The sequence below is a fragment of the Cicer arietinum genome, chromosome 3, assembly GCF_000331145.2.
Source record: "Cicer arietinum cultivar CDC Frontier isolate Library 1 chromosome 3, Cicar.CDCFrontier_v2.0, whole genome shotgun sequence".
Classification (NCBI taxonomy): domain Eukaryota; kingdom Viridiplantae; phylum Streptophyta; class Magnoliopsida; order Fabales; family Fabaceae; genus Cicer; species Cicer arietinum.
Genome location: NC_021162.2, coordinates 25698608 through 25707503, shown reverse-complemented (window position 1 = coordinate 25707503; position 8896 = coordinate 25698608). Strand labels below are relative to the sequence as shown.

At 33.0% G+C, this 8896-nt stretch overlaps 1 long non-coding RNA gene and 1 pseudogene across 1 annotated transcript; one reads left to right on the top strand and one right to left on the bottom strand.

Annotated features, from left to right (window-relative positions):
- Nucleotides 1-352: 352 nt before the first annotated feature.
- On the bottom strand, nucleotides 353-2605 carry LOC101496511 (serine/threonine-protein kinase STY13-like; annotated as a pseudogene).
- Nucleotides 2606-3308: 703 nt separating this feature from the next.
- On the top strand, nucleotides 3309-5163 carry LOC105852993 (uncharacterized). The gene is made up of 2 exons (XR_003470416.2): nucleotides 3309-3826; nucleotides 4837-5163. It is a non-coding gene; the product is annotated as an uncharacterized lncRNA (long non-coding RNA).
- The last annotated feature ends 3733 nt before the right edge of the window (nucleotides 5164-8896 follow it).

The following is an 8896-nucleotide window of genomic DNA, read 5'->3' as shown; positions in this document are numbered from 1 at the left end:
AAATAAATACAAGACAAAAAGGTCTTAAATATCTCTTGCTCAATAATGCATCAATCAATATCTTCTTTTTAGCAAGTGCCATACCATTCAAAAATCAAATACCAATCAATTTGCCTAAACTATATCAATATGCCAATGTAGAACAACCAACAGATCAAAACTACCAAATAACACATCAAAATATTGATTGCAACTGAGTTACTATATTATACAACGCCGTCGTTTTTTAACTTTTGAAAACTTTCAATACCCTTTGCATACAGCAACTTTACAACAAATTACTCGACACTAAAAAATAGTTTCTTAACACAGGGAATGTCTAAACCAATGTGTTCCTTTACAACAAGATCAATTAGATAATGTAAACAATCCTTTTTTTTTTCTTTGCTCTCTAAAAAAAGTCTATAAACAACATTCTATTCTTTTGTTTGTCACCTTAGAGGTTGGTTACTCCTGAATGCACTAAACTTTATATACTGTAACATGGCAACTCTTGTCATCTACAACAAAAGGGAATGGTAATAAGGTTTAGCACTTACTGTTAGTTTTTTAACCTTTTCGAAGAAAACAATTGGCGAAGAAAAGCAAACTTTCCTTTGTTCCGGGCAGAAAACTCGGTAATGGTACCATTACTACTTGTTGCCGCCTCAGGTTCATTGTCGGGTTCTGGCAAGGGAGGAAGAGATTGTGGCGAGAGTGTGAAGAGAAATGCATTGAGCATCCGGATGATTTGACTAAAGCTTGGTCTCAAGTTAGGATCTTCAACCCAGCATGATTGTATGACGAAAGCAAGATCGGGGGATATGTCATCTGGAATTCTCGGCCTCTCTTGCTGCAATCACAAACGCAAACCATTTCATGATTAGCAAATAGCATCAATGCAATAACTCCCAAACACTAGCTTTGAAAGTGCGCAAACTAAGGACAAGATCACTTTCTAAAAGCATTTTCAGTTTTCATTTTAAATCACTAACAAGGAGATGGAATACTCACGTAGTAAACAATTATGATAGAGAAAAGATGGAAGAATGCATTTCTAGTAACAATGTTACATCATTTTCAAAATTTCTAATAAACCTTAGATCTGTTTTAAACAAAATTGTAAAAGAAGCTGGTGAGAGACATATTTGATCTATATTCTCTTACGTTTATTACTTCAAGTGAAAATGAAAACCGGAAACATGGAAAGTAAACAGGCTGATTGATGAATAAACAAACACTTGGTAATTTCGGATTGAATACCTTGAAGGCAGCAGCATAAGCAGCTTGTAAATTAGACATTCCTTCAAAAGGCATGCGATTTGTTAGTAGCTCCCACAAAACAATCCCAAAGCTATACACATCAACCTTGTTGTTATAGTGCTTTTTCTCTCCCTGGCGCAATGTTACGGTACTGTACAACTGTAAAAACAATGCTCTATTCAGTCGATAAAACATACTGACTCACTGGTGCACTTTTTTGGATAGTTGTCGGTAAAACAATAAAATCATGCTCCAAAAAAGACGGCATACCTCTGGTGCCATCCATCGGTAAGTTCCTGTTGCGGCAGGCATCATCTCAGTCACTGATCTTCTCTTGCAAGACCGAAATCTGCAAGTTTTACAGACTCCTGATTTGCTGTAAGCAAAAGATTGTCTGCATTGTGACAGTTTCAAAAACAACACTTATTAAGTTTAGAGCTCATCAGTATATACCTTGATTTAACATTCTGCCATTAATGCCAAAAGTTACTTTCATTTTCTGTAATAGAGAGCAATTGATAGGAAGTCCATACTCTATCAGCAATGTTCTAATCCATAATGAAACGTCTACATACAATTTTCAAAAGCGTATATACATAGTAATACCAGGTTTCAAATCCTGGCATTTTCTTTACATTTGTTATCTCCATTAGTTCTCAGATTCAGCAGTTAACTCACATAACAACTACATGTAAATAAACAATGAAACTGAACATAATACCTAATATCAAGATGTAAATAAACAATAAAAATGCAACAGTTAAACATGAACACAGTAACTAACTATCCTAATTGAACATGAACAGCAACCAAGTAACAGAGATTGAGAAAGAAGCAGTCATTGTACTCTATGGTTAGGGTTTTCAATACAAATTGGGGCTTCTTCAGTAAGACTCGATTTCAGTAAAAATTGATTTCAGAAGTAGGGTTCGGACAATTGATTTCAGTAAAAATTAAAGGAAGATAACTTACCTTAAGAGATAGCGATCATCACGGCGGAGCGAAACAGGGATGCAGAGGGTTCGGACAAGAAGAAGGGAAGAAGGGCTTTGGGATGCGGAGGAGCCAGCGAGGCAGCTCGAACGAGAAGGGCTTTGGGATGCTGATGAGCGAAGCAGCTCGAACGAGAAACCCAGCTCCCTAACCTAATGCGGCACCGGGTTCGGACAAGAAGAAGGGAAGAAGGGCTTAGGGCTCATACAATTTCTGGGTATTGGTTTACCGTATACAATTTCTGGGTATTGGTTTACCGTATACAATTTCTGAGTATTGGTTTACCTTATCAAAAGAGAAAGTTGATACCTTTAAGAAATGGGGTTGGTCTGATCAAGATGTTCTGGAAGCATTTAGAAGGCAGCCTCATTGTATGTTAACATCCATTGATAAAATTAATTTAGTGATGACCTTTTGGGTCAATCAGTTGGGGACCTTTTTTTAAATAATTCAACAGAATTTTTTTCTAAAATGTAGATATTACCTACGGATAAGTCGTAGTAAAAATAATACGAAAATTTTTTGCAAAATTTAAGTTAGAATTGTATTTTTTTTTCATTACCCGCGGATTTTTTTATTTTACTTACGGAACTACCGTGGTAATTAATTAAAAAAAATTATTTTATACAACAATACACACGGTTTTTCCGTAGATAACAATTAATTTACCCACGGATTACGATCCGTGGCTAATTTTCCGTAGGTATACAAATGTTTTCTTGTAGTGCGTGTGTTTGTGTTATTGGATTAACATTTAGGTCATTTTCGTCCTCCCTAGGCTTATTCTAGTCAAATTGTGGTTTTTAAACATTCTTGTGCATCCAATAGGTGTGTTTGTGTCATTGGATTAACATTTAGGTTATTTTCATCCTCTAATGGAATGGAAAAAATGGTTAGAAGTTAACTAAATTATTTATGTTTTTTAAATATATTATTATTAGATTTAACTCAGTCTAAGTTGGCTATGTATAACTGCTTTCTTTTTCGATAATTATGTCATTAACTTTGAGGAATATGTTAAAATTAGTTTTATGCATTTAGAGTCACTCTTGCCTCTCCCTACTGTGAAACCGAACCCACACCAACTCTAGGTTGCATTTGGTGTTTGGACTAAACATTCTTGATAAGGAATGCTGTTTTTTTAAGGGATTTAAAATGCTTAGTGGCTGTAGTAGTACAACTTGTTCCAACAACTTGAAGAGAGATAAAGAAAAGTTGTATATTTTTTCTACAATGATAGAAACTACTAATGTGTTGAAACGTTAAACAAGTTTTTACGCGTGACATCTTTTATTCATTTTTTAAGGTTTCATGCCTTCTAAATTAAATTATCATACCCTTTATTAATCTTAATATGTCGCCAATCCACAACCTGATCTCATCACTTCGCTCTCCACCTGTTTGTCCCTACAATTTTTATATCCAAATTGCATGAGTCATTAGGAACCACTGGTATTCATTTAGTTATTACACTGCGGTGGGAGCGGCACGGGCTGCAATTGCTGAGAAGCCATTGCAGTCACACATTGTTTAGTAGAAGCAGCAAGAGGTGGACTTATGTGAATATTTAATATTTTTCAGAGGTTATTAGGTATGTCACTCACTTTTTTGTTTCCTATGATAGTTCAGAAAATAAATTGGTTTTAATTGATTAAATAAATAATAGAAATCAGTGGAGGATTTTTTGGAGGAATCAACTCTAGTTAGTACCGGTTTTTTTCACATGGGAATTTTTGTTTTCTCTGTTTTCACTAATGGCATTTGATGAATTGCATTGTTGTGTGAATCACGGTGCTTGTTGCTTTGCCTCTACGAAAAACATACTTGGTTTTGCTACAAATGATGGTGTGTCTTGCTTGTTTCTTACTCCTTTGTCTGCTTTCGAAAGTTGGGAAAGTTGTTTTAGATTCTTAATGAAATAGTGCCTCTTTCACCTCATTTTCTACTTATCATTTTAGTAATCTTGAATCATCCCCTAATTTTCTCAAGGCTAATTTCATTGCTACTTCATAAATGTCATACATAGTTAGTTGCATACCTTGTACATAATCAGTTTATCAAATAGTAATTTCATTACTACTTGATAAAATGAGGTCATATTGAGCAATGTGTTGGTAATATAATCGGGAGATTTTACTTCTTTAATTGGTTTTGAGAGTTCTAAGTGCTTTACCTATTAATCCAATCTCATAGTTTCCAGAATTATAATATGTTTAATTTTGAAGGGGGAGACTCTAGAAAACACTACAGTTGGAGAAATGGCTCACAAGTCTGCAGATTTTATACCTGCTAATTTAAATTTCTCTTTAACTTCACCTAGATATTTGCTACTATTTTCTATGGATGGTTTTTAATTATTAGAACTAGGACAGGGTGAGTTTGTAAGAACTTTCAGTTTCAGGTACTAGTATTTATAATGAAATCTTCGTTGATATATGTCTAAAGAGTTAAATAGCAAGTTGCTTATTATGATTGTCTGCTAAGTCTAATGATGTTTTTTTTTCTCCACGCATCAAACTTGAATTGTTAAACGGGTTGAATTGTTTGAGCTAGGAACACATTTATATCTGTTTAACTGAATTCTTATTACTGCCTTCGCAGATTCAATGTCTGGTTGGAGTCTTCTTAGAGAATTTCGAATCCAGAAGATTCACATGGCTATCGTTCTTAATGAGTATGGTTCAACTGTTGGAGTATGTGCTTGCCATATCTGAATACAACCAACTCAGATCAGTTTGTTTGACATAAATATGAATATATGAATCTTTCAATTTGTGATTCGCTTAAAATGTATAAACTGTGCTAAGTATAATATAACCATAGAAACAAAAGAATCGTATTAAAGATATCAATTAGAAGTTAGAACATGTTAGCACTATGGTTTTGGTTACAATAAATTGTGAATGAGTAATGATAATTTTCCTCCCATCTTTTGAATTCATTTTGCCAATCCTTCCACATACTTGTTGCGTAAATCTGTTTTTAATAGCTAAATTGAGATATGTTTACTTCTTCCAAAACAATTTATTAGATTGGTGGTGAAATCTTCGATGAAAATGACTCAAAAGTAAATCTCAGATAAATGCTTCTACTCGTGCATGAGGTTTTTGTACCTTGCTCTTTATTTTGTTTGTCTTTATAACAATTTATATATGCCGACAACGACAACTCTACTGTTTAGTGGCTACCAGTACACTTGTCAATGTCATTTTGCTTCTCTATTTACATTCAGGACTTCCAGATTTAACATTGAAGGAGTTATAACTTCATATTATAGTGTATTGTTTAGAATGCCAAGCTGTGACATGATCTCCATGTAGGTCAGACTATTGAAATGAATCCATGTATATTTGAGGTAGGATTGGCATAACATATGAGTCCTTGCAATTTTTTGACTTTTGAGAACCCTATTTACAAGGTTTTGAATCGACTTCCCCCTTCTTTGGCGAGTTTGTGTGAAGTAACAAAACTGAATCTAGAGCATTTCCTTGGCAAATCTGTTTACCATCTTTGAGAAAATTAGATCTATCAAATAATCAATTTACACCAATAATCATAATCATTGCGGTCTTTATATATATGCAGTAACAAGCTACAAGGTCTCTTCCAATAACAAACTTTAAGGAAGATGGTTTCTCAAAATATATTTTTACAAATTTTGGCCCTCTCTCAAAAACTTGTTTATGTCAATAGAGCAATTCTCCATGAATCATTTGCACGGCCTATATAGACTTGATCTTAGTTTTAAATAGTAGTGGTGATATCTCTGTCAGTTTGCAATAAAAATTCACCTGAAATGCTCATCTTGGCACACAACAAATTGGCAGAGATCATTCCACAATGTCCAGCAAATTTATCATAAATGTGTGATACGACTAATAGCTTTAAAGCCATGGGTGGAAAAGATCCAGTTATCTCCCCAAATTTTAACTTTATGAAAGGATGTCAACACATAAAATGAAGAGGTAGGGAGAAAATGGATCACATTGGCGAAATCCTCTTGTAGGCTTGATCTCCTTGTTAGGTTGACCAGTTATCGGGCATTGGTAGGAAACTATAGATATGCACCGAATAATCAATTCAACCAAACTATATCAATTTTGATTGTCATCATCCCCTTCTTCTTGACTCCTTTATTGTTAGATACTTCATACTTGGGAAATAGCATCATAAAACATATTTCATACTTGAAAAACAAATAATGTGATAAACTCTACTTCCTACTCTGACGTAGAATTTGTATTAAGCTATATAAGGTCACAGTTAATTCACATATTTCAACCAATGGCATAACATTGTGGAGTTTGAGATTTGAAAATTATGATTGTCTTAAAAAGTTGAAAAAATATAATTATTCATAAACTATTAGAAAACAGCGAGGAAGCTAGTAGCACACATCGACGAAGCTAGTAGCACACGGTGACAAAACGATTGGTAGTCAGTCAGCTCAGTTTAAAGCTGACAATGGATTTGGTTGACTATTAGCCTCAGTCAAGCTAGACAGTTATTAGAATTATAATCCAAGTTAGTTTGTTAGCTTGGACTTAGAGAATTTGTTACATTGATTTTCGTTTATATAGACAGCTTAACTCCTTTAATCATATCTAAGTGTAAACCCTTTTAATTAGAAAAAGTGGAAACCCTTTTAATTTTCACTATCATTCTCACCAAACACCAACATAAATTACTTACAATATCTAATTTAGATTAACAAACTAAAATCATAAACTTACTTCATATTATGGGATACAAAATATAAGTTTATCCCAAAAGCGTTTTCACCACGTGCTCTTCACATATTCCCCAAGAGTTTTTTGTTATCAAATATTTTTTCCCATTTTGTTCTCAAATCCTACTATGACTACATTCGGCACAGGTGGACCGAAGTCCAAATAAACCTACATCACATTTATCATTAATTCAATAATTATTATTAAACAATATATTGTGAATTAAATAAACAACAAACTGCTAATTAAAAAACACGTACTCTAGCTTGTTTCCATCCGTATTTTGGCCACGACTGTAAGTTAATAACATATATCACAGGTTATTTGACAACCTCTCTTTGATTATATCTTCATTGGGGAGTAAACTTTCAAATCCATTAATTGAATAAAATTTATTAGATATATGACTAATGTTTGTTGGATATATGTGTGTTACTATGTTGGTAAAGGTTGTTTTGGATATATGTTTGTGTTCCTATATTGCTATATTGGTAGAAGTTGTTTTGGATATACGTTTTTGTTCCTATGTTGGTAGAGGTCGTTGATATATGTTTGTGTTCTAAATGTGGTTTTGGATATATGTTTTTGTTGATAGAGGATGAGTAAATATTGTTGGTGGAATGGCCTTTATCCTTAGGAAGTTATACACAATATTATTAACCAGATTATCCAATTCCTTCCTAAGTGATGAACTTAATATTAAAACCAACTTGTTTAATATTAATTCGAATTTAACAATAATAGATTCAAAACTTATTCAGAACTGAGATTCAAGAACACATGTATTATCAAGATAAAGAGTATAGAGATAGAGAAGTGTGCACCAGGGATTTTTATACTGGTTCAACTATCTATTCGATAGTCTACATCCAGTCCCGAAATCACTTACTGATTCCAGCCTTTACTAGAAATGATTTGAGTATGTTTATAGACTTTCCAGCACTTCAATGTCTATACATCTAACTCAACATTAATCAACAACAACAACCAATCTATCCTTAAGAACTAATCACCAAGCTCTAGCAAGATCAGATTGAGATCTCTTTTAGATGATCACACACACTCTAAAAGATAACCACTAGTTTCACAATACTGGATTTTCACTCTCTTTCTTTAACAAAGATGGTTATTTCAAAAAGACTAAAACACTTGATTCAATCACAATGAATTCTCACACTAAGTATTTGCCAATAATGTTTGTGAGTTACAATAATTTTTCTCAAAGTGTATTTTTCGAAAAGCTAATGAAATTCTTTCAGTTCTTTCTTTTTGTTATAAAAATTGTGATTGATTCAGTTTATATAGTTTCCGAAAAACTTCAGCCAAATTGATTTCCCAATCGATTTTATTAATGCGTATTACCAGATCAATCGATTTCCTAATAGATTTCGCGTTTCTTGTTTTTCTTGAAATTCTTGAAATAGATGAACTAATTGATTTTCTAATCGATTTGTTTAATGCATATATCAGAAACTGATACTCAGTTCATATTAGAGTCGATTGAATAATCGATTATAATTGTTTTGTTCAAAATGTGAGATCAAACAATCGATTACTCAGTCGATTCACTTTCATTAACATAATCGATTTGGCAATGGGCTAATTTCTCCCTGTAACTCAAACACTTAATCACATCGATTTGCCAATCGACTGATTTGTCCCTGTAACTCAAATATTTAATTAAAACCGATGTGCCAATCGATTTTGCAATATGTTTCTGATAAATGATGAACTAATTCATTCATGCAATCAATTAACTAATTTATTAGTAGAAAGCTTGTAACTTAAGAAAAGTATATCAATCGATTGTCCAATCGATTTCTTTTAATCATAGAACACAGGTCTGATAAAAAAAATTAAGTAATCGATTAACTTAGTGAAAACTTTGTTCTATGAATCAGAAAATCGATTAACCAATTGATTGATTAACA